General features: G+C 42.5%; 1 protein-coding gene across 11 annotated transcripts in view; it reads right to left on the bottom strand.

The window, feature by feature from the left end:
* The window catches only part of ZNF521 (zinc finger protein 521), a 231,772-nt gene that overhangs the window by 58,989 nt on the left and 151,148 nt on the right, over positions 1 to 21,635 (bottom strand). The gene's annotated exons all lie outside the window — the stretch shown is intronic.

Here is a 21,635-nt window from a genome sequence, read left to right as displayed (position 1 = left end):
TTGCCCGCGGCGGGTGTGTTTTGGTGGGGAACATTTGTCCGCTGAAAGCTGGAGTGGGAACACCAACTCATCTGTACACAAGCTATTGAGAGTTTAAGAGACCTTAGCAGCTTTGTTTGCACTACCAAGGTGGTAGGACCTGGAAATAGCTACGTACATGTTCCCACCCCTCATTATTAACGTTGCTTGGTGCAGATGATACCTTTGTATAAAGACACAGGAACGGAGGCAGTCTTGGACCCAATTCCAGCAGTTTCCTCAAATACCGTGGTTATGCTCTTCACCTTCCCTGCACACACACATCTGCTCCCTACCCTTTTGGTGATGCCTCTTGTGCTCAAAATGCCAAGCTGTTAGCTACGAACAGCTCCTCTGTATGGAGCTACCATCCAAATTTGAAAGAAGAAGAAATGAAAAACATGAGGAAAAGGCTTACGGAATGCCACTTGATCAAATAGGCACATAACCAGGCTGACATAAACATGCCTCCATTTCCTGTAATACTTTTTTAAAAGTAGAGGAGCAGAGCAGGAGTCCTGCTGGATTTCCCTTAGCAACCTGACAGGAGCCCACAAGGTCAGCTAGCAGGAAGCGTAGAAAATTATACAGTGGGGAATTATCAGCTAAATTATTTCACTATACTCAGGATTTTTACTGTTCCTCCCAAGACGGTGGCCTCTTGCTACTTGCAAAAGAAGCAAGAATAAAAGGACAGAAATGACAAAAGAGATCTTAAAGAAAAAAAAAAAAGGCATGTTTTATGTGCCTCCTGAAGACGGTGACTTTAATGCCCAACTCATTTTTTGTTGTTGATTTTAGATCAAAGGCCTGATCTGTAGCTGTGGCTACCGTGCACAAAGGAGGCTGCGTCTGGGGGTACGCAGCTGCGCGCACCCACGCAGGTGCGTGAAGGTGACTTGAAATTCACCTTTCCCCCTTCCAGCTCTGCTGCTGGCTTGAGCCAAGCTCCAGCCAAGCTCCAGCAGCCTGGGGTCTGCTCTAAACCCGTGCAGCTGAGATGAACCCCTGAAGCTGGGCCTGCAAACCTGTGTTTGCCCCTGCTGTTGTCCATCCCAGGATGGCAGGGGAGCGGTGCGAAGCCTCCCAGCTGAAGCTCTGCCACCTGAGGAGCTGCAGGGCAAAGGCTTTCCCCTGCCCTCGGTTCCCAGCATTTGATACCTCCTGGTGCTGAGGGAGGAGGAAGGGAAACCTGGAAGAGTGCTCACCATGCGGCTTGTTTCACAGACCTGCGAGCGTGATTTATCAATTAACAGGTAATGAAAAAAAAATCCTCTGCAATTAAAGACTTGATTTCACTCAAACAGGAAGCAGCACCACACCACCGTGTACTCCTGAGAGAGAAAGGCAGCTCCTGTCGCTGATGTGGAGCACAGCTAATCGCAACAGCTTCAGCACGGCCCCATGAGATATGCCATGCTGATGAAGGAATATATCCAGGGGGGAGCCCCCTCCTCCCCGCCAGGACCCCGCTGATTGCAGAGCCACGAGAGGGGCAGGGAAATTGTGCTCCCTGCTCCTTAGCAGGGTGGCAGGCTTGTAAGACCAGGCAGCTCCAGGTAATTCTTTTATTTCAGTATCAAAATATTATCCAAATGATTTTTCTCTTTCTGTTTTTGCCTAGCACTCATTACCTCTCTCTCTCTTTCTCTCTCCATCAGCTTAGTTAAAACCATACCTCTGTAGAGTGAATATACATTTGTACGTTCTTGTTTAAAAGTGTGAAGGGTTTTAATAGATTTCACAGGATCCGATGCCTTAGAGTTACTCAGGCAAAAGTCAAAGCAAATGAAGGTAGATGTTTTCTTTTCCTGCTGCTTGAAAAACAGAAAAATACCACAGAGCATTCATCAGGAAAGCAACTCAAAACAAACCAAAAAAATAGAGATTGGGGGAAAAATGGAACAGCAGCCAAGATTTTCAAGCTAAATTGTTATGGACGCTGTGGTATTTTCCCCATCCAGACTACTTATTGGTAATTCTAGTTAGACCATGGCCTTACAAGCAGGAGCTGGGTGTCTGAGCTGACAACATGCCTCTCTTGCAGTCAGGTCAATAGGCTGAAAATTACCTCTGCTGAACTTTTGTAATATATGTTTGGTATGGTGCTGTTTAAAGATGACACGTATCTATGTGCCTTCGACTAAGTATTCACTTCTTGCATCACATCTTCGTCTGTATACCAGGATCTATATGCAATTATGTTATCATACTGATGAGAAAAGTTAGATTGATGGAATACTGAAAATACCATTACACTGATAACAGATAACCATAAATCGCTGACACTTAGAAAAAGAAACACACACTGTTGTTTTTTATATTCATTAAAGCATCTCCAACATGCATTCCCAATATCACTGAAAATTATCACCTTTTCCAAGGAAAAAAAAAAGGCAAGTCTTGCCTGAGAAAGATAAATACACACAAAGAAGCTGAAGTACACACAAAGAAGACCCTCCTTTAAGTCTTCGCAAGGCACATGTGCTTGCTGAGATAGCTATATCATGCACCACAAGTGGCTGATAGTGCGAGAGAGTGTGGGTATGGCTGACCAAAGACACAAGACACACTGAGCTCAAGTGCTGCAACCATAAGCCAACTGGGCTGTGAAGAAGGTTTCTTACCCAACTGTAGTCACGTTCACAGCTCAAAACAGAGAGGAAGGTATACAGGAGACAAGTCCCTGATGTTGCTGAATGAAGCTTTGGCAATTTGCTTGGCAGTGTGAAAACATTTAAAAGGTGTCTGAACAAGTGCTGGAAGAACTACAGCATGTGGAAATGGAGTTATTCCAAAGATTCATACCTGTGCAAAGGTAGGAAGACAGACCATGGAGCACCTGCAGTTCTGTGTGTTCTTGAAGACATCTAATGCTAAAGACGCAGTCATAACACATATCTGATTTTGGAAGATCACACAGCTGTGGTGGAAGGTCACAAAACAAAGACCTATGAATGCCAAAGACACCTAAAGTGGTATTCATGGAAATCTGGCTTTGCAATAATCTCTAATCATTAAGATTTCTTCAAAGCAATTTCCAAAAGGATTGCTGGTTATAAGCAACTTGAATTTCAAGCAGAACCTGGGAAACAATTCACAGTGAAAGACATATCCAGTGATTCTCCCTCTTTTTCTTGGCTACTACTTTTTAAGGGTGGATTTTGTATGTGTTTATCATCTGCAACCCTTTGACAAATGTTCCAGTCAAACACATTTTATCCTAGCATTGTTCAAGTGGCTGGGTTGCAGAAGGTCTTCCTAGCTCCACGACACTTTCATTAGGCACTGTCTTGTGTTATTGGCTTTAGTGATTATCAGGGCAAGTACGTCCTTTAAATGCAGGTATGCACACAGCCCAACAGGGAAGCGGGCATTTTTAGGCTCTATTCTGATGCCGATGGCAGTCCCAGCTTTGGGATCAGTAGCAGAATATTTTCAGCCACAGGCTGAAGCAGTCGCAAAGAAATTCCAATAATTTGCACTGCGCAGCTGTGTGAGAGGAAATCAGGGATAAGGATTGTGATGGGGCTGTGGGGAGAAGAGAGGAACTGCAAGGTTCTTGGCTTTCATGGCAGGAGGATGCAGAGCAGGGCATCTTGAGAGGAGAGGTCACCAGGGATGAGTTGTAGCTGGTTTTATCTTACCCTTACGCTGCAAAAAGGAGACGGGGGCGGGGGGTGTCGCTGCTGTGAGATCTTCCCTAAGAAACTGAAGAAGAACAAGTCTGAAACTCATGATGGGATAACAAATTCTGTGAAATTGGTTCCCACAGGAAGTTGCTTAAAGCTAATGATATTGGTTCTGGCTCCCTTTCAACTTCTTTCTCCACTATCCAGACCTATCTCGCCTTCTGTCTCCTGCGATGGCTGTTACACCTAAAGCCAGCTCCATTTCTTCCTACAGCACTTCTTGGTTATGTGCCCAAAATGCCTTTTCCGTTTGCTTTGTTTGCAAAAGCGGTATTAAGAAATGGACTCAAACATGCTGTATGGAAGAGGACTTCAAACCCTGTGTCTAAATTCACTGAGCCGTGAGCCAGTATTTTCAATGGAAGAGACAGTGTCTATTATTCAGAACGAGGACTCTAGTACATTCCTCCCAGGAAGGCAGTATACCTTCACTTCCAAAACCGCCTGTCCAACACGTTTCTCTAAATTACGCAAATTCCCCAGCTTCCTAGCACAGCTTTTAAGAAGGGTCGCTCTCTGCTTACTAATCAGGCATGTGAATGGCTTTCCTTTAAGAGAGAAACTTTGAAAACACATGAAAATCTACTGAATATCAATCATTATGGAGGTCCCTTTAAACTCTGTCATAATACTCAAGAGAAGGTTTCCCGCTGTATGAAAATCTGCAGTTTCAAATGCGCAACCTTTCTGCAACTGCACTGACACTCTTCAGCTATCTTTTTGTCTGGGGTCGATGAATTTATATTTTTTTTTTCCCAGCAATTATTTATTTTGGACATCACATTAACATGGTCCCAACGTTTATCTTGCCTTTGTGCTGAAACAGATTTATTCAGTTACCGGACCTTCTCCAGTTAGAGAATGGAGTAATTAAATTCACAAAAATCACAGATTCTCCCATATGTTAAGAAATTGTAAACACGTTTTATAGCACTCTACAAAGACGAGGGACTGGCATCGCTTAGGGAGTGAAGTTCAGCCCTGGAACAGACGTAACAAAGGGTAACTCGTGGTGTAAATTTCCCTCTGGTTCTCTGCTAAATACGTCAGTCCTGATCTTATGGGACCACTCCCAGAGATAAGACAGCAATTCATTAGGTATGGGTGACACTTTCCCCTTCCTATTACCTACCATTTATAGGATCAGAACCCTGGGAGGGACTTTAGGAAGGCTCTCTGCCCTAAGGAAGGATTAACTATTTCTCTATTGCTCCTGCAGCCATTCGTTAACCACCTCTCTCAAACAGAGCCAAGTGCTTGCTACAAGGTCTTCTAAGGTGCCCAGAGACAGATGCAGCCGGATAGCCAGACCTGCCAGCATATCTGGCCATTTGCAATGGTTTGCAGGCTGGCTCAGTGGCCATACGGTTGTTTGGATGCTATCTCCATGGGATTTATCTTCCACCTTCAAAAACAACCAACCATATGAAAGGCTGCCAAATGCCCAAAATGTAAAATCTTTACACCAAAATGCTCCTTGTAGGATGTAGTGATTTATTCTTGGCTATTTCTAAAGAGCTGTGAAAGAAAATAATATTAAACCTCAATTCAGATGATCACGATTTGAAAAACAAAGATAATCCAGAGTTGTATTATAATTTTTATAGGTACAATTTGTACCTATCTTTCAGTAGATGAGAGAGGTGGCACAGGAGAAACGGATCATTAAACAGTAGTGTGAAGCCAGGGAAATTAAGCAGCTGCTGTGCAAGCCACCTCTCTTATTCTCCGAGCGCGGGAGAGAAGCAGGGAGAGGGAGGGAGGAAGGGAGGGAGAGAGAGAGGTGCCAATTGTACCTCTAATACAATAATTAAAAAAAGTCTGCCTACCATCTCTCTGTAATGGCTTGCATGGGCTAGATCAAAGGGATGCTGCTGCTCACAAAGGGGCTTCCCTTTGCACAAATATGTGCACTCGCAGGTAGAACATAGCAATGAAAGCTATGACATTCAGCCAACGGTAGCCTATAGAGCCTGCCATTCCGGGTACCATCCACTCTCTGCTACCCGGTGCAAAACCTGTCTTTGAAAGAGGAAAGGTGCTGAAACCAACGATGGAAAAGATGGCCTGATAGTTGCTTGACAAGCATCATCAGCCCAAGTGTGTGGAACTGGGTGCTAGCAGCTCGCCCATGTTTTACACGTGCAATGGGCACATGTGCCCACCAAACACATTTCCGATGCTGTCGGGTTACTCTCACTTAGCTGTCGGAGGCACTATTCCTGTTCCACGTGTCCCTGCTAAGAAAACTTCATTTTGTGCTGAATCGAGTGAAGGGGCTATTTCCAGCACTAGCTTCCACGCTTCTAGCTCCTACAATAAGAGATGGCACAAAACCCTTTAAAGGAAGTAACACACGTGCCCTTGGATTATTGTGCCGAAGAAAGAGATAAAACAGGAACAAAGTAACAAATTATATTGTCAGAAAAAATGTGAACTTTTTGATTGGGGATGACATTTATTTTAAGTGTGCAATGACGGCAGGGAATCTGTCAGGGTAAGACATGGCAGAGGTTTCAACGTTTGTTAAGAGTGTCATGGGAATTTAACTAAAACTGTTAAAACTGACACTATTGGCTTTTGTTAACACATTAAGCATGGGAAAAGTGCCAGTCAGCATATCCTCCATAGCATCAGTTCAGTTAAATCATCTGGAAGATGCATAAAACTGGGTGTGATAATAAATGCAACGTTTTCCACACATGGATAGAGGGAGCAGAGAGGGACAGGACCATTTTGACGAGAACAACAATGAGATCACTTTGGAAAATGTGCACCTGCTTTGTAATTTAAGCACATGCACCACAGAGGATGAAGTTTTTCTAAATTGTTTTTAAAGATGAGTGAAGCAAACTTAGTAAATACAATACAAATGGATTCAGCGTAAGTGCTTATAGCACAAAATAACTTAATACTGGAGTGTATATTTATGGAATTGGCTCGAGTACAATTAAAGCACTGTCTAAAGCATTCCACTTTAAAACAGACTCAATTACCACTTCATAGTTTGGCTGGCAGACCAACAAAAACAGAATGCCAGCCATTTACTCGCAAGAACAGGAGATACATTAATACAAATACAGCGGTGCCCCAGCCGGAGGATTTGAAAAGAGCTTTGCAGACCTGAATCTCCTGCAAAATATCCCACTCACAGGCAGAAAAAAAACAGAAAGCTGTTTGGTGAGCGCATGTACCAAGTATTAATGGAGCCAAAGCCCCCCACTCTACAATGAAATCTCCTTACACAAACAAATGCTAAAAATGACTCTAAGCTCTGCTTTCTAAAAAGGCGAAGCATATTACATATATATACCCAGCTCTATATGAAGAAGCATGGGAAATGGATACATTTGCTGTGCAACCATCTGTGAACAAGCAATAAGCAAGATCTAAAACTACTGAGTCAATCTCATAGTAAAATAAACTGATCAAGGAGTGAGGAGAAGAAAAAAAAAATAAAGAAAAAGAGGTTTTAAACACCAGAAGGTGTTCTCGGTATTAGAAAATAGACTGAAATTGAGATTTCTTGTATAAATGAGACTCCACTAGAGAAAAAAATTGAACCAACCACATTGCCATTTACATGGCGCTCCAACCGCAGCACAGCCATTTGCTCTTAACACAACTGCTTTTACTTTCCTGAAGTCCTTCTGCAGAGAACTTTCTGCTCATCTGCTGCTGTCTGGTTCAGCTGATAAAACACAGATGCAGAATTAAGGATAAAAACACCGAACATGGCTGCCAAGAATTGTTCTTTCTGCCATTTGAACATAACCTCATGTAATTCGATATGTTCAGCATTTACCTAAGCGCTGCATCTAAAAAAAAAAAAAAGTAAGAAAAAAAGAAAGCAATAACATATGGAAGCTTGGGAAATGACCAAGAGAACAATATTTTTTTTTTTTTTTGGCCACAGGAACAGAGCAGTACGTCGCCTCACGACCCGCACAAAGGCAAGCACGGCACAGACATAACCTCATTACGTACTCGAGCCTTCCACCCCTCGGACCTGCAGCAGCCTCATTTCTTAGAACCTCCAAGCTCTCTAATCGATCCGCAGCCATTGCTATGCACAAGGCAGCCTTGAAGGGCATGACACCTGTGGTATAATGCCATATGTCTCCAAAGGTTTTATTATTTATTTTTAAATGAAATCTAAATAGCTATACATGGTAAGGAAATGGTTTTCGCGGAGACCAGAGGACTGATTTAATAAAGATTACAGTTGGAGATTACTGGCAGCTACAAAGAAACACCAGACGCTGAGAGGTTTACTATACCACCAAAAGGTAGGACATTTATGGATGTAGGAGAAAGAGCCTGATTATGTCTGTCACTGTGAAACCTAAAACTAATGCCAGCGAGAGAGAGGCATCATTCCTATATGTCTTCATTTCTAGCAATAAGGGCTAAGGATAGAGGAGGGTCAAAGGCACACAGGCTTACAGTGCTAGCAGCTATATTGTATAATAATTTAATTAATTAATTGCACACATTCCCAACCTTTAGACCTACTAATGTGTTCTCGGATATTCACAGAGCTTTTATTTAATGCAGAACCTACAATACATTCTTTACTTAGAAGGAGAGAAGAAGGCTTGATTCCATTTCTGGAGAGATTTGCTCTTAATCCGCTAAAGGTTATGTTGGCTCTCTGTAGTATCAGAAAATTAAAAACGAGGCTTTTATTTTTATTATTCCACTGCATTCTGCTTTTTTTTTTTTCCTTTTTTTTTTTTCCCCCCTCAGATTTTGATATAAAACAATTCTAAATATTCTGCAAAAGATAAATGGTTTCTTGGTAACTCACCTATTTTACCAAATTAAAATAAACCTCATGCAAACAGGCACACGACAACTATAATTCTGTAATTCTGTTGTGATCATCAGGTATGTAACTACCCGGAGCACTGCCCTTTCCCTGACACGTGCCACAGAAAGCTGCCGACTGGAGCTGCCCTGGGGGGAAGCTGAGGTCTCCTGGGAAACTTTGAAAAATAATCGCCTTAATAATATGACAGGCCTGAACAATATGGGCTGGATCCTGCAGTTTTGCTCCATGAGGAGTTCTGCTGAAGCCTACTCCCTGGTGCACACACAAGCGTATAGGGGGTGGCAGGATCCGACCTGTATTTTCTGTATATGTTTAATTATTATTTTTTAAAATTATTATTACTCATGGTATCCATCTGAAAATGGTCCAGTCAATTAATGGACTGCATCTCATTATTCACTTGGAATTTTAATCCCCTGAGTATAACACCAGGATAACAACTATAACAGTGATACGACACGGGGACGACCAGGACTTTGGGTAGGAAGCACAAATCTGCAGGTTCTGAGTTCAGTCCAAGTGTCTTCGGCAGTAAGGGAAAAATGTAGAAATGTGGAAAACCATAGAAATCATATGTTAAATTGCTAATATATCTTTTCACATAGAAAGGGATTTTCCAAGATGACTATAAACTATAGTCAGCTTATAAAATGCTCTTCCTATTTAAAATATATTCATTTTTGACTTTACTCCTTATTTAATAAATTACAATATATAAAGGATGCCTACCAGTCTTTTTTTCACTGCTTGGCCTTTTTTTGGTGAGGAATGGCAAAAAAGGGTGGAAGACTAAAAAGATTTCACAATTATTGAAGAGACCATGGGTTGCGAAAGTTGCTACAATTACCTGCAATAAATTCAACTGTCAAGTTTCATGCTACTGAACTTACACTGACATTTTATGAGCAAATTGCTTGATTTGTTCTTTCACTAATATAATGCCATCATTTATTTCAATAAGGTAGTAAATATTTTCACTATTACTTGAAACAACCCTTTGGTTGGCTTATAATTACAAGAATGATGCTAACTGAATTCCTTGCTTTGTTTCAATATCCCTTGTCAGTGCCATAGACCTCTCTGCCTCTCTTGTTTTTCTCAAAAGCAATTTAGAAAATGCTTGTATTTTAGACAAAAGGAGAACATTTGGTGAAAGAAAATTCATCATTAGGTATCTAGAGGTTTGTTAATAGAAAAGGCAACTCCCACAGTGTATCCTAGTGCTCAAGCCAGACACACATGCTCAGGACCAGCAAGCTGCCTTCACAGTGGGCCAAAAGTCATTATCATAATTTTATATTACATAGACTACATTGAAAATTTAATATATCCCAGCAAAAAGAGACAAAAGACATTTTGCATAATGCTTCTGTGAGCGCACTCTCTCTTGCTACTCTTTTAGCCACCCCATGCAGATAATCACACCAGGAAAAAGAAGTTCATTACCTAAGCCAAATCAAAATTAGGCTTTTCTTTTTGATAGGGAACTTCATTAGTAAGCCCTGTCTTATACAGCTGGGAGATTTGATGAATCTATCTTGGAGTAATAATTCAGCACAATCAGCCACATTTCTGCTTTAAGTTTTATGTCTTTGTTACAAAAAAAGAAACTATACATATAGCATGCATTCATATATCTACAAATTCATGGCCTATCTGTTCTCATTTCACGGCATTTAAAACATGCCAGAGTGGCAGCACCACACTATGTTAGTAAACAGGTTCTCTCATTTCCATGGTTGAGGCTTCTGGAGACTAAAAGTCCTAAATAGTTGGAAAATGGATTTTGCTCCTTGCTGCAGAACCTGCAGCTAAATTACATTATAGAGTTTATTTCATGAAAAGGAAAGATTTTCTCCTTTACCTCTGCTTTCCCCTACTCCCCATGTTAAAACCTTTCCTGATTATGATTCAGGTTATAGACCTAGCATCCTTACTGAGTTTCCAATGGGGAGAAATGCACTGGGGTAACGTCCCACTTGTATTGTACTGAAATTAACCTCTAAAAAAGACATGAAACAAAAGGTTCTGTAATCTGTCTACATCAAGATACAGAAATGTGGGCATTGCTACTTAAGCAACATATAAATAGAATAATACAGCTGGACATCTGCAAAGTACAATGTTAAGGCAGCAGCTACAGTGTTCTGCTGTTTCAGAACGTCTGATACAGGGCTGTAGGTCACTGTACTGTCAGCTGGGCTCTTACTTCTGCATGTCTTCCCCCACTGACATGCCTGGATAGTATGTCCTCTCTTCCTATTTTCAGTGCAATGGTATTTTTCATCATGATCACACAAAACAATCTGCAAAATTATTATTCACACAGAATTCCCAAAGTGCTTTACATATGAGGGGAAAGTACCACTGTCCCCATTTCGAAGTTGAGACCAACAGCAGTTCACAGCAATTAATTCACCCAAGAAGACAGAGGAAATCACTGGGAAAGCTGAAAAAAGACAATACTGATGGGTTGGTCAGCTTCCCCAGAGCTATGAGCCACGGTCTGCTGGCCAGTGGGAGTGGGAATTATTGCAAAAAGCCCTTCAGGAGGCAGAAAGATTTAAATATGCTGCAGTTGCTAAAAAATAATTTTATTCATGCTGCAACTTCTTTTACAATTAAATACAAATGGCTTTTCAGACTGCAAATGTGCCTCAGGATGTGTCTCTGAACAGAGGTCTTTTTTTGCACCTACGGACGCCCGTGCCATTGAATTGTAACATCTCCACGCACGTGCCTGTCTACGTGCATGGTTGGGCTGGATTAGAGGTGCACAAATATAGTTGAGTTTGTGATGTGGGAGGGTGAGCATCGTGATCCTGACACAGAAATCATCCGCTTGTTAACACTGAAACACTGAGATGACACATCCATACACTCACGACGCGGCTGAGATAAGGGTGTTGAAACTTTCAGGATACAGGCAGCTCCCTCTTGAATACACGCTGGAGAAAGCACAGTACTGCTTACAACGTCAGCTGTGTAGCAGGACTCGTGAAAACGTCATTAAAGTCACACAGGTAAGGTCGACGGAGTCGAAAAGCCTGTGCTGTGGAGAAGGTGTAGGCCAGGCCTTCCTCTCCCCCGCCTCACCCGCACATCGCTGGCCGCGGCCTTGGGCAGTTTCAGTGGGTGGCACTGATGCTGCCCTTGGCTAGGAGACTTTAAAAGGCTGTACTGGGACTAAATGCAAATGGGAAAAAAAAGTTGGGGTGCTTCTAGTTAATTTAATGAAAACAGGCAGCTGTTGGAGTCAAAGAAAATGGGTAGGCAAATCCAGCAGGGCCCCTTACAAGGTCCCAAAATCCCAGCGTGGTGAAGAGGCGCTGACTGGTTGCCTTTTCAGTGCTGACTGTTGTGGGGAGCCTGAAGGGCAGGCCCTTCTACAAAGCCACTGGCTTCATCCAAAACTGCTTATCCAAAGCTTTCAGGTGTCTCTCAGACCTTTAGATAAACTGGTTTACATTGTACAAACAAATCCCATTTTTGGCTCAGAGCATTTTTGACAGCCTCTCAAACGCACAGAAATCTTAGGCTTGTCAGAGGTCCTTCATGTGACTCTCGTAATGCAAAGCAGCCCTACATTTTGAAATATTTCCTTTCTTCTTGTTTTCATTGAGAGAAATCACAGAGAAAATCCCTGCGAATTGTCAACAGAACCACAGAAGAATAGCCATGAAGAACTCTGTGTTTACTATCAAACACATAAACTGTATGTATTTAGACACTGGAGATTTATTACAGATCCCAAGCCAAAAGAGACAGATTTACAATAATAGTACCTCTCACTACTTCCAATGTGAACGGCATAAAATTCTTTCCACAACTATTTAAATTAGAGCTGGAATTTATCATGGAAACCTGAATGTTAGCCTTGATTTACAATCAGATCAACAAGATGAATTTTCAGATCTACGGATGTACACATAGTTAATCCAAGTACACCAAATCCAGTTCAGCTATTTTCTTTTTCACCAGATATCCACATGTTATTAGAAGTACACAGTTAACCAGGTTTCATGCAGTAGACAAAATAGCATTGTGGGATTACATTAGTCCGACAGCTGCTTTATGACTATAGCTTCCAGACCAATTTATTTAATATTGATCTTTAAACAAACATCAGTACAAATAAATTTGAGCACTCTAGTCCTGAGATTTTATATCTATAAAAGAGGCCAATATTCAGAGAAGCAGTTCTGCTTGTATTTCGCTCTTTGATTCCGTTTTCTTTGATCCTACCAGGTATCAAATACATCAATGCCAAATTAAAACAAATCCATCTTCAGATAAAGCTCTGTTTATAATCTTTCGTGCAGAAAGAATTTTTCTATCAATAACTTCCAGCAAGCATTTTAACTGATCTTTTTATTGCTTTATTCTGATTACTACAAAAGGCAGCAATGCCATGTCCTGACTGAATATCATGCTGAACTCTCTCCAGCATAACTGTCAAGGAGGGCTTCGAGAACAACGTGCTCCATCTTTCACACTTTCATGCAGTTTTCCTCTTAACTACTTTCATCCAGCATCGGGGACCGGCCGAGCTCCCAGTGCCCCCCTGCTGAGAAAATCGCTGCACAGCGATACAGGTCTGGGATGCTGATGTGAGGACTTTTACGGGGCAACAGTTGACCATTTGGAGGAGGGGACAGCTGGGTGCTAAACATAAATAGGAAAAAAAACTTAGCTAGGGAAATAGATAATGAATCCTGGGATTAGACACTCAATTCAATTAGGCGGGTATATATAAATGTTAGGCATAAACGGATCCAGCATAATTATTTGCACAGGACTTATTTGTGCCCTTCTTAGCTATGCCGAATGAGCACAGATAGCAGGTTCACTGGGGACACATCCTCCACTGGTGTGGAACTGGGCTAAAGTTCAAAAGTTTTTGGTCACAACTTATTCAGATCTGCCATCTGGCTTATGTGCACTGAGGTCTATGGATTAAATCGATCTCCCAAATGGAGTAAGTGGATGTTTCTGCTTGTTAGGAAAAAAAAAATAAAAAAAAAATCTGCCATCCATGTTGACCAGAAGAATGGCCATTATGGTGATTCGCCAAGTCCTCTCTTTGGCAGCAGACTCGGGATTCTCAGCTCTCCCGATGGTGTGTGCTTCATGGAGGGGGACGTATTCCTTTGCACCTGCAGTCTGCCTGCCTCAGTCACCCTGCCTCGGGCTCAGATGTGCCAAAACTTCTGCTAGAAGCTGTGAACAGTAAGTCTCACAGGAACCTGGGGCTTCAAAAAGCTTTGCTTTCCTTTGTGGTTTGTATCTCTTGGGGGAAGGAGACAGGGAATTGCTGCTTCCCCTCACCTTAATTTTAGAAGATTCTGTCCTGCCATCCCCCTCTCATTTTCTGATGGTAGCAAAGATCAGACAGTGATTTGCAGGTGTAAACAGAATGATGTGGAGGCTACCAAATGCAACCCCACCTCATTTGGGCTACAGCTCTGTCTGTGACTAAAAATATGAAGCAAGATGATTTTCCTGAGTTTGCTTCTAACTACTGAGTAAGCATCCAGGAAATAAGTAATTCACTAGTTCACTGAGTGAGTTTAGATCCTAATGCATGACAAAATGAAAGGACAAAGGAGTTATGGATTCAGTCAACAAATCTTCCTTCAAATACACGATCCATAAAAAGTTGCATCTTGTTTCCTGCTAACAGCTTAACGCCACTGGTTTGTCCGGTTTGTGAACCATGATTCCTAAACCAAAGGAGACACACAAGAGGTTTTCCTTTTTTTAAAAAAAAAAAAAAAAAAAGATAAAAAAAATGGCACTAATGACAGATCAGCAAATTATTATCTATGCAATAAATAGAAGGCTGCCCTATAAAGCAAGCTGCCATCTCGGAAGACTGCTTACAGTTCCACCCATAGGTCTGAACTACTCCAAATTTAATTTCACAAGGAGTGAATTCAGATTATTTCATAACCCTTAAAGATGGCCCCAGCCTATTTTTAATGTGCTGCTGGCATTTGTGAAAACAGTACAATTACTGAAGCTGTTGCTAAAACCCAGAGCTACAGAGTACTACTCGCCTAAAATGGTCTTTGGGACCATTGTGATGGAAAAGCTACTGACACTGCAGACTGTCCAGGAAAGCTATTGTAAAATCTATACGGTGCTAAGTCATAACATGAACTTTTTACAGTCTCTCTTTTAAGGGAGCTAGATACATACAGCATAGTAAAAGGCCATTCCTGGCAGCTGAGAACTGAAGGCTGTGGTGTATGTAAGGTTCAACAAGATGAAAAAGCAATTCTAGTTTACTTCTCACATTAATTGTGAGATAACGGCACAGTGCAGCAACCACGCAGTCACAGTGGAGGGAAAGCAGTTCTTCTAATCCTTCATGGTTATGTGCTATTCTTACTTTGAGGAAACCCAAATGTTCCTGGCTTTCCAGTAATAAACTCTTGGAGTTTCTTTTTAATCGTCATTGCTGACCCGGCGTATAACTGCCATTAAAAGCATCCAAGAAGCTACGGCACTCTGCTTCCCCTCTCCCCCAGCAAACATCCCCGTAACCGTTGTGGGTTTGGTGGAGAACAGCCTGGTTGAAAGGCAGAATAAAAACCTCTGGCCCTTGCTACAGAGCACGTACTCCAGCTCCACAGGGTCTTCGCTACTGAGACTCCACAGGACCCTGCTAAAACTGTCTGTCTGGTGCGGCCCCGCGCAGCCTCGCTCCGGCTAGGCCTTTGGATCAAACCCTTCTCATGTGAACACAGGGAGCGTCTGTGAAACTGTGGAGCAGATGTCTCCACAGAGACTCACAGATGCTGTCAGGACGGAACTTCAGGCTCAAACATTTGATGCATTTTAAAGAGGGATTCAGAATCAGACTCAAGCAGACAGATTGATCGTCTAACACTTCAAAGGCTTGAGCAGAATTGTTGTTATATTTTTCCTTTGTGCTTTCCCCCACCCACTGGCACTAATGGAGGTGACTTGTGTTTAACTTGACATGTTGTGTGGGGCGTACAGGAGGCAACTACCACCTCCCAATTAAAGGAATCGGACAAGAATCATTAGCTGAAACAAGGGCACAGAACGTGGGGCTGAAGGAGCCGAACACGCCAGCGGAAAATGGACGCCTAACGTAAACTCCGCTTTGTGGCACCTGGCTCTTAATTTGGCCATGCATGCGCAGCCTAGACTGAACTTCCAAGATGTTCATTTCATTTTAGAGTAGGTGGTTTAAGAGAATTCCAGGGTCTTAAAATGCTTTTCCTACTCCCCATCTTCAAGGATTGAAACACACTACAAGACAAGACTAATAATCTCTGAACAATTCACAGAAACTATCATGTATTTTCTCCGTTAATTAACATATGTGGTTGTTGGGTTGGTTTCTGTGGGACCTGGGGGTTTTTTGGAGGGCAAAGAAGGACATTCCCGCATCGGTTATTCAACAAATAGCACATACAAAAGGTTGTCTGTGAAGAAAAATGACAGTGAAATGGGGAGGGAAGGGTGAATGGATTTCTGCTCTTCATCTAGGAGCCCTGGGTAAGGTCTGTGCAAAGGTTAACTTGGAAAGGTGAGGCCATCAGAAAAGGAAGGCAGAAGTCTGGGAGAGACGACAGGAAGGCTTGTGGCTGGAGATGCAGAAATAATTCTGGAGAAAAGAGATTTTCCTTCTTTCAGCAGCTGCCACTTGGACAAGTTTTGCCATCTCAGCTACAATTCCTAGGCATCCCTCTTGTCCTGGGCTGGAGAGAAAGTCTTGTCTGGCAGTTAGTTCAAAGGGGACTTTTCATCAGTTGGGTTGAGCTGTGAGTTAGTGATGGGCATAAGTGTTTTATTGAAAATATCCCTCCCTCTCTTGTCATCAGCTATGGGAAAACAAAAGAAGAGAGGAAATACAGCTATAAGTGTGGAGAAATAACAGTTAGATTAAGAGAGGCTTCAAACAACTCATGGGATTACATGAACTACATAGGAAAAAAGATCTACTGATGGGAAGAGGAAACAAAACTGCCTAAAACAAAAGTTAAAGTGTCTATCTTTCTCTACCATGTGTTTTCTGGATCAGTCCATTGAATGTAAGAAACAATGTAAGACAAACTTCTCCCCAAAAGGAGGGCAAATGGGGATAAATGCTATAACACAGAAAATGAACAATAGGTTGTAATTCCACTGGTGTCAATTTAATGAGGAAAGAACATGGGCTTGTTAAAGGAAGATGCCAAAGCTTAATCCAAAGTTTACAGTCCGACAGTGTGCAGCATAGCAAGCGGGTGAGTTATTATTTAGGAGAAAGTTTGAGAGTCTTGTCAGGCAGAGGCTGGGGAGGTCACTTTCAGTGATGTCCATGCTATGTCCATTACTGTGTGAGGTCAAGGATCTAAAAGGAATAAAGCACAGAGCAACCTAAGCTCTCTCTCCTGTGTGCTAGTAACGGGGCCAGAGACAGACATGAAGAGAAAAGAGGCACTTAGGCACAAAGGAAGAGCCTCTACTATCACCAGCAACAAAGGCGCTGAAGGAATTACATGTCTGAATATTTTTATTCAGCCGACTAGGAATCAGAGATGGCTCAAGGGGACTTAATTTCAACTGCAACCTTTCTTTCCCCCCAGCTCTCCTGTTTCCTGGGTATATTTTAGTGCATAAAAGGCCTGCTGGGAGACTCGAAGGGTAGGGGGTTCTTGTCTGTCCGCTGACACAAGTATCTTGGGAATAGCTGTCATCCTGTTATTAAATATTTAAATATTTCAAGAGCAAGCTAGATTCATCAACCTCTGGAAAGAGTAATCAAGAGAATGAAAGGTAGACAAAAATAAAAGGAAGGGGTTGGCTATTTTGGGGGAGAAGACGGGATCACCAGAGGAGAAAATGTGCAAAGAGGGGAAAAACTGGCAGAGAAAATTGATGAGAAAAGGAAGAATAATGAGAGACAAACAAAAGGGAAAGCATTGAAACAATACAAAAGAAATGCTAGGGAAAACAGAATTGGAAAGCAAGCTAAAGCAATACCTGTAAACTCTGTGTCTGTACCTGTGAGAAAAAGCAAGCATGTAAGCAAGCAAGTAAGAGAGCAAGCAAGCAGAAAGCAAGCAAGCAAAAAGCAAGCAAGCAATACAGAAATTCTGGACAAGATGGTCAAGAAAATCAAAAAGCAGCCAGAGACAGATAGGTTAAGTAGAGAACAGAGAGAGAGAATGAACATTAATGAGAGCCAGAAACATTCCAGTGATGGGGAAAGAAGGCGCATTTCATGCTCATAAGCAGGAAATAAATGTATTTCATTCCATGTACCATTTTCCTGCTTTATTGCCAAAACACTGTTTGCTCCAGAACCAAACACAATACCTAGTGGCTTAGCGTCGACACAGTTTATGAGGGTCAAGATGATATTTTAGGGGTCTCCCAACCCTAGTAAATGTATACATGGCAGTTGTAGCAAAGGAAGATATTTGGCACAGAGAAGTGGTGAAAAGTATTTCATCCCAAGCCTGGCAAACTGGAGTTTGAGACAGAGAAGGAAGCTGAACAAAAAAGGAACATAACTGAACTGGCAGGGTGGCAGCAGCACTCTCTAGATATTGTTCTACATTTCACCAGATGATTTTGGGAAGAGAAGCCCTGAAACGAGGGTGAGCACTCATCAGGGTGATGGGACGCGACAAAGTACTGTAAGAGTTGGAAAGCCTTGTTCTAAACAGCCTAGGCTAGCCAGGGAGCCAGAGTGGCCGGCTGAATTTAACAGCATTCAGACAGTGCTTTCAGCTGCAGATGTCAAAGCTCCCTACAACCAGAATTTCAATATCATGGTGATCATTTTACAGTGAGGGAACTACAACCACCAGGGTGCCATAACTCATCTAAGGTAACAAAGCAGGTAGCAAGCTAGGAACAGCTCCAAACTCCCAGTCCAGTGCCCTTTCCAGTGCCCTGAAGTCAGTCTCCTTCTAACATCAGCCTCAAAAGCTGCAAACGTTAGAGGCTTGAAGTACAACATGCAAAAAGTCAGCGCAGGCAGGAAGGCAGCTGTGCAGTCAAAACAAGTGTAACCCGCAGTATTGTGGGGGAAACTATCAGAAATAGGCCAACACAGTAAAAATAAAACAAAAAGGAGAGAGAGGCAAAGAGAAAAGAAGTCAAGGATCGTTCAACAGAGAATTAAAAGGCGCTTATTCCGTCCTGGCAAGAATAATCTAAACACTATTGTGGTTAAATGTTTGCCTACTGCAGATCATGTTACAGCAGATTTTTCTATTCAAAGGGTTTGTTAATGGCTTTGCTATTCCTTGCATGGGTCTTGAAAAAAGCACACACTATGAATGTGATATCTTTGGTTTTGATGCCAGAGGTTGTGAAAGGAAAGTTGGGAAAGAACTGGCACACAGAAGGAAAGCAGCCAGCCCATTTAGGAATACTCCATTAACTCATAGGAGAAGATTCCCCCAGGACACAGTCCCAAAGAAGACCCCTGGCGAGTTTAGGCTTGTACATCATTTGTCCTATCCAGAGGGCGAGAGAGTTAATGATTATATAGACACCTTGCTGTGTTCAGTATCGTTTGTGCCTCTCGATCAAGTGATGCAGATTACAAGGAATAGCAGGCTGAGGGTTCAGTCATATGGGAAGGAGAGGGAAAAAGAGACACACACAAACACATACCCCCCCCACCACACACAGAGCTGCTCGCATCTTACCAGAAGCGTTGTGATAGATTTCACTTGCTGTTAAAGGTTTCAGACTCTAGGGCAACATTTACATAGATAAAGGTACACATATGGGTTCTGTAGCTTTGCACTAGTTACTTGAGGTGCTCAGTACATCCCCATAGTGGATGCGCACACAAAAAATCTGGATTTAAAAAAGGGGCAAAAAAATCCTCCTACCTAATTAACATAGCTTTTTGTCTAAGGAACCACCAAACATCATGGCATTTCAGGAGTTATTGATGGCATTTGGGGAGGTTACCAGGGATTTCATGGTCCCTACAGCAGATGATAAAAGGGGGAGGGGGAGGGAGAGCAGAGGGTCCAAGAAAACTTATTAAATTTTGGGCATCAAACTGGATTCAAGGAGAAGAGAATCACACCTCGCAAGGGACCGGGACAAAAATCCTTTGAGATTACTGGCTCAGCTGTGGCAAGCTAATAAGGTTATTCTGAAGCAGATGCAGTCGTTAATACAGTGGTGGCATGGGGATCTCCCGAGAGGGGTCAGAGCCATGATAACTCACAGTAGAGTAATGCGCAATATATTTGTGGCCAGATCTTGTGATGGTAACTAAATGAACCTGTGTCAGCGCTCTGTCGTTTAACCCAGTTTGTTCTTAATCCTGTTTTGGCAGGGCAGGGTTTCCTCATGCCACCGAGCTTCTCGAGGACAACCTTGAAAAGCAGCAACTAGGCAAGCTGTAGGGCCACTAAACTGGAGATTCAGGTGGACTAAAAGTCACTTTTGGGGAAACTGCTACATAAGAGCTCACGTTAATTCCAAATTTATAAAAATAAGGCAGTTGCTGTTATTTATGGGTAGTGAGATGAAAGCTGTTGGCAGTTCTTTGTGCGCTCTGGAATGACCAGAGCAATGGAAGAAAGAGCTGGGTTTGACATGAAATGTTGCAATGCTAGAGCTTTTCACGATATTTGCAGTACCAGCAAAGTAATTTGTGATAAATGGCTACAGATTGTTGGATTCTATCACGAAATCTACAAGCACCGAGCTTATTGGGGACCGGTGATAATGCTGCTCAGGGCCTGCACTCTGTTATGCTTAGCGCCTGATGCATTCTTTATGGCTAGATATGTGTAAAGGGAACAACTATTCACTCGCTAACTCTTGTTTCTGCCTAGTGGCAGTGGAAGTCAAAGTCAGCCACCTCATTATTACCGATGGCGTGTGGTTTACCAGCACTTCAAAACCAAGTTCACTGCGCTGAGGACCTCACTGTCTGAATTAGGTGAACAAGTGAGGATTTCACTGAGGGCCATGTTGAGGAGAATGGGAAGATCAAGGAGAGAAAAGAGGGAGGGATTTGTAAGGAGACCCATTTGAAGGATAGGATTGTTTTGAAACACAGCGGGTGGTACTGGGAAGTTGCAAACTCAGGGATAAAGACAGACAGCAAAGGGCATGTTAGTGAAAAACTGCAGAGGGAGGAGCACAGGGACAAAAGTGGAACTGAGGACAACCTTCAGGAGGAAAGAACTTCCAGTCCTAAATGGGAAAGAAAGAAGCCCGGTAGACTAGACACATCCTCAAATGAAGTGGTCTTTAAAAAGATTGGCATGAGAGGCAGAACTCACACTGAGATGGCCTGTGGCATTTATATCGCCCTCTAAAAAAAGATGATTTTCTGCACAGAATAGTATGGTTGGATACTTCTGCTCATCTTCCTTAAAAATGAGACACTGAAAAAATAATGCACTGGACAGATGATAACCAGGTAGATGAGGCAGTACATCATCAGAGTAGCAGCCCGCTGCAAAAGGCTTGACGTTCCCGGGCAAGGAGCCTGGTAAAGTTTACAGAAAATTATTGAGACAGAAGAAGACAGAAAAAGCCCTTTATTACTCTGAAAAGGAAGACGATCCAGGGAGCAGAAAACATAAGCAGGAAATCCAGGTCCCAGGGTCTAAACTGGCCTGGGTGATTCAGTGTGTGATTTGGTTGGGCCACTTTGAGCTTGTCACCAGAGGGGAACTGCCTGCAAAGTATCCTTGGTGGTGACTTTGCAATGCACCTGTTCCCTGTATGGATGCCCTTAGTGGCATCAACTTGCTCTTTACATTGCAAGCCATTCCTGTGTCCTCGGAGTATCTGCAAAGGAAGCCAGGGTGGAATATTTAATGCACCCTGCAAATTTACACCTTCCGATCCTTTGCAGTAACTTGCCTATGCGGAAAAGCCTATTCTCACTGTACTTGCAGCCCCCTTTTGTAAAATAAGAGCCCTCCGGGCCCTGTTGTGAGATTTAATTCATGTTTTTGCAACACGCTGAGATTCCAGGTGAGAAGTGCAGTGGGCAATAACACTGTTTACACCTCCAGCCACGCCAAAGAGCAGCAAAGGCCAAACCCCAATACTGACGCTGCTATAATTCTTCA

Source organism: Anser anser (genome assembly GCF_964211835.1).
Source record: "Anser anser genome assembly, chromosome: 2".
Lineage (NCBI taxonomy): Eukaryota > Metazoa > Chordata > Aves > Anseriformes > Anatidae > Anser > Anser anser.
Note: the sequence above shows the minus strand (reverse complement) of the source record. Positions and strands in the feature narration are given on the sequence as shown.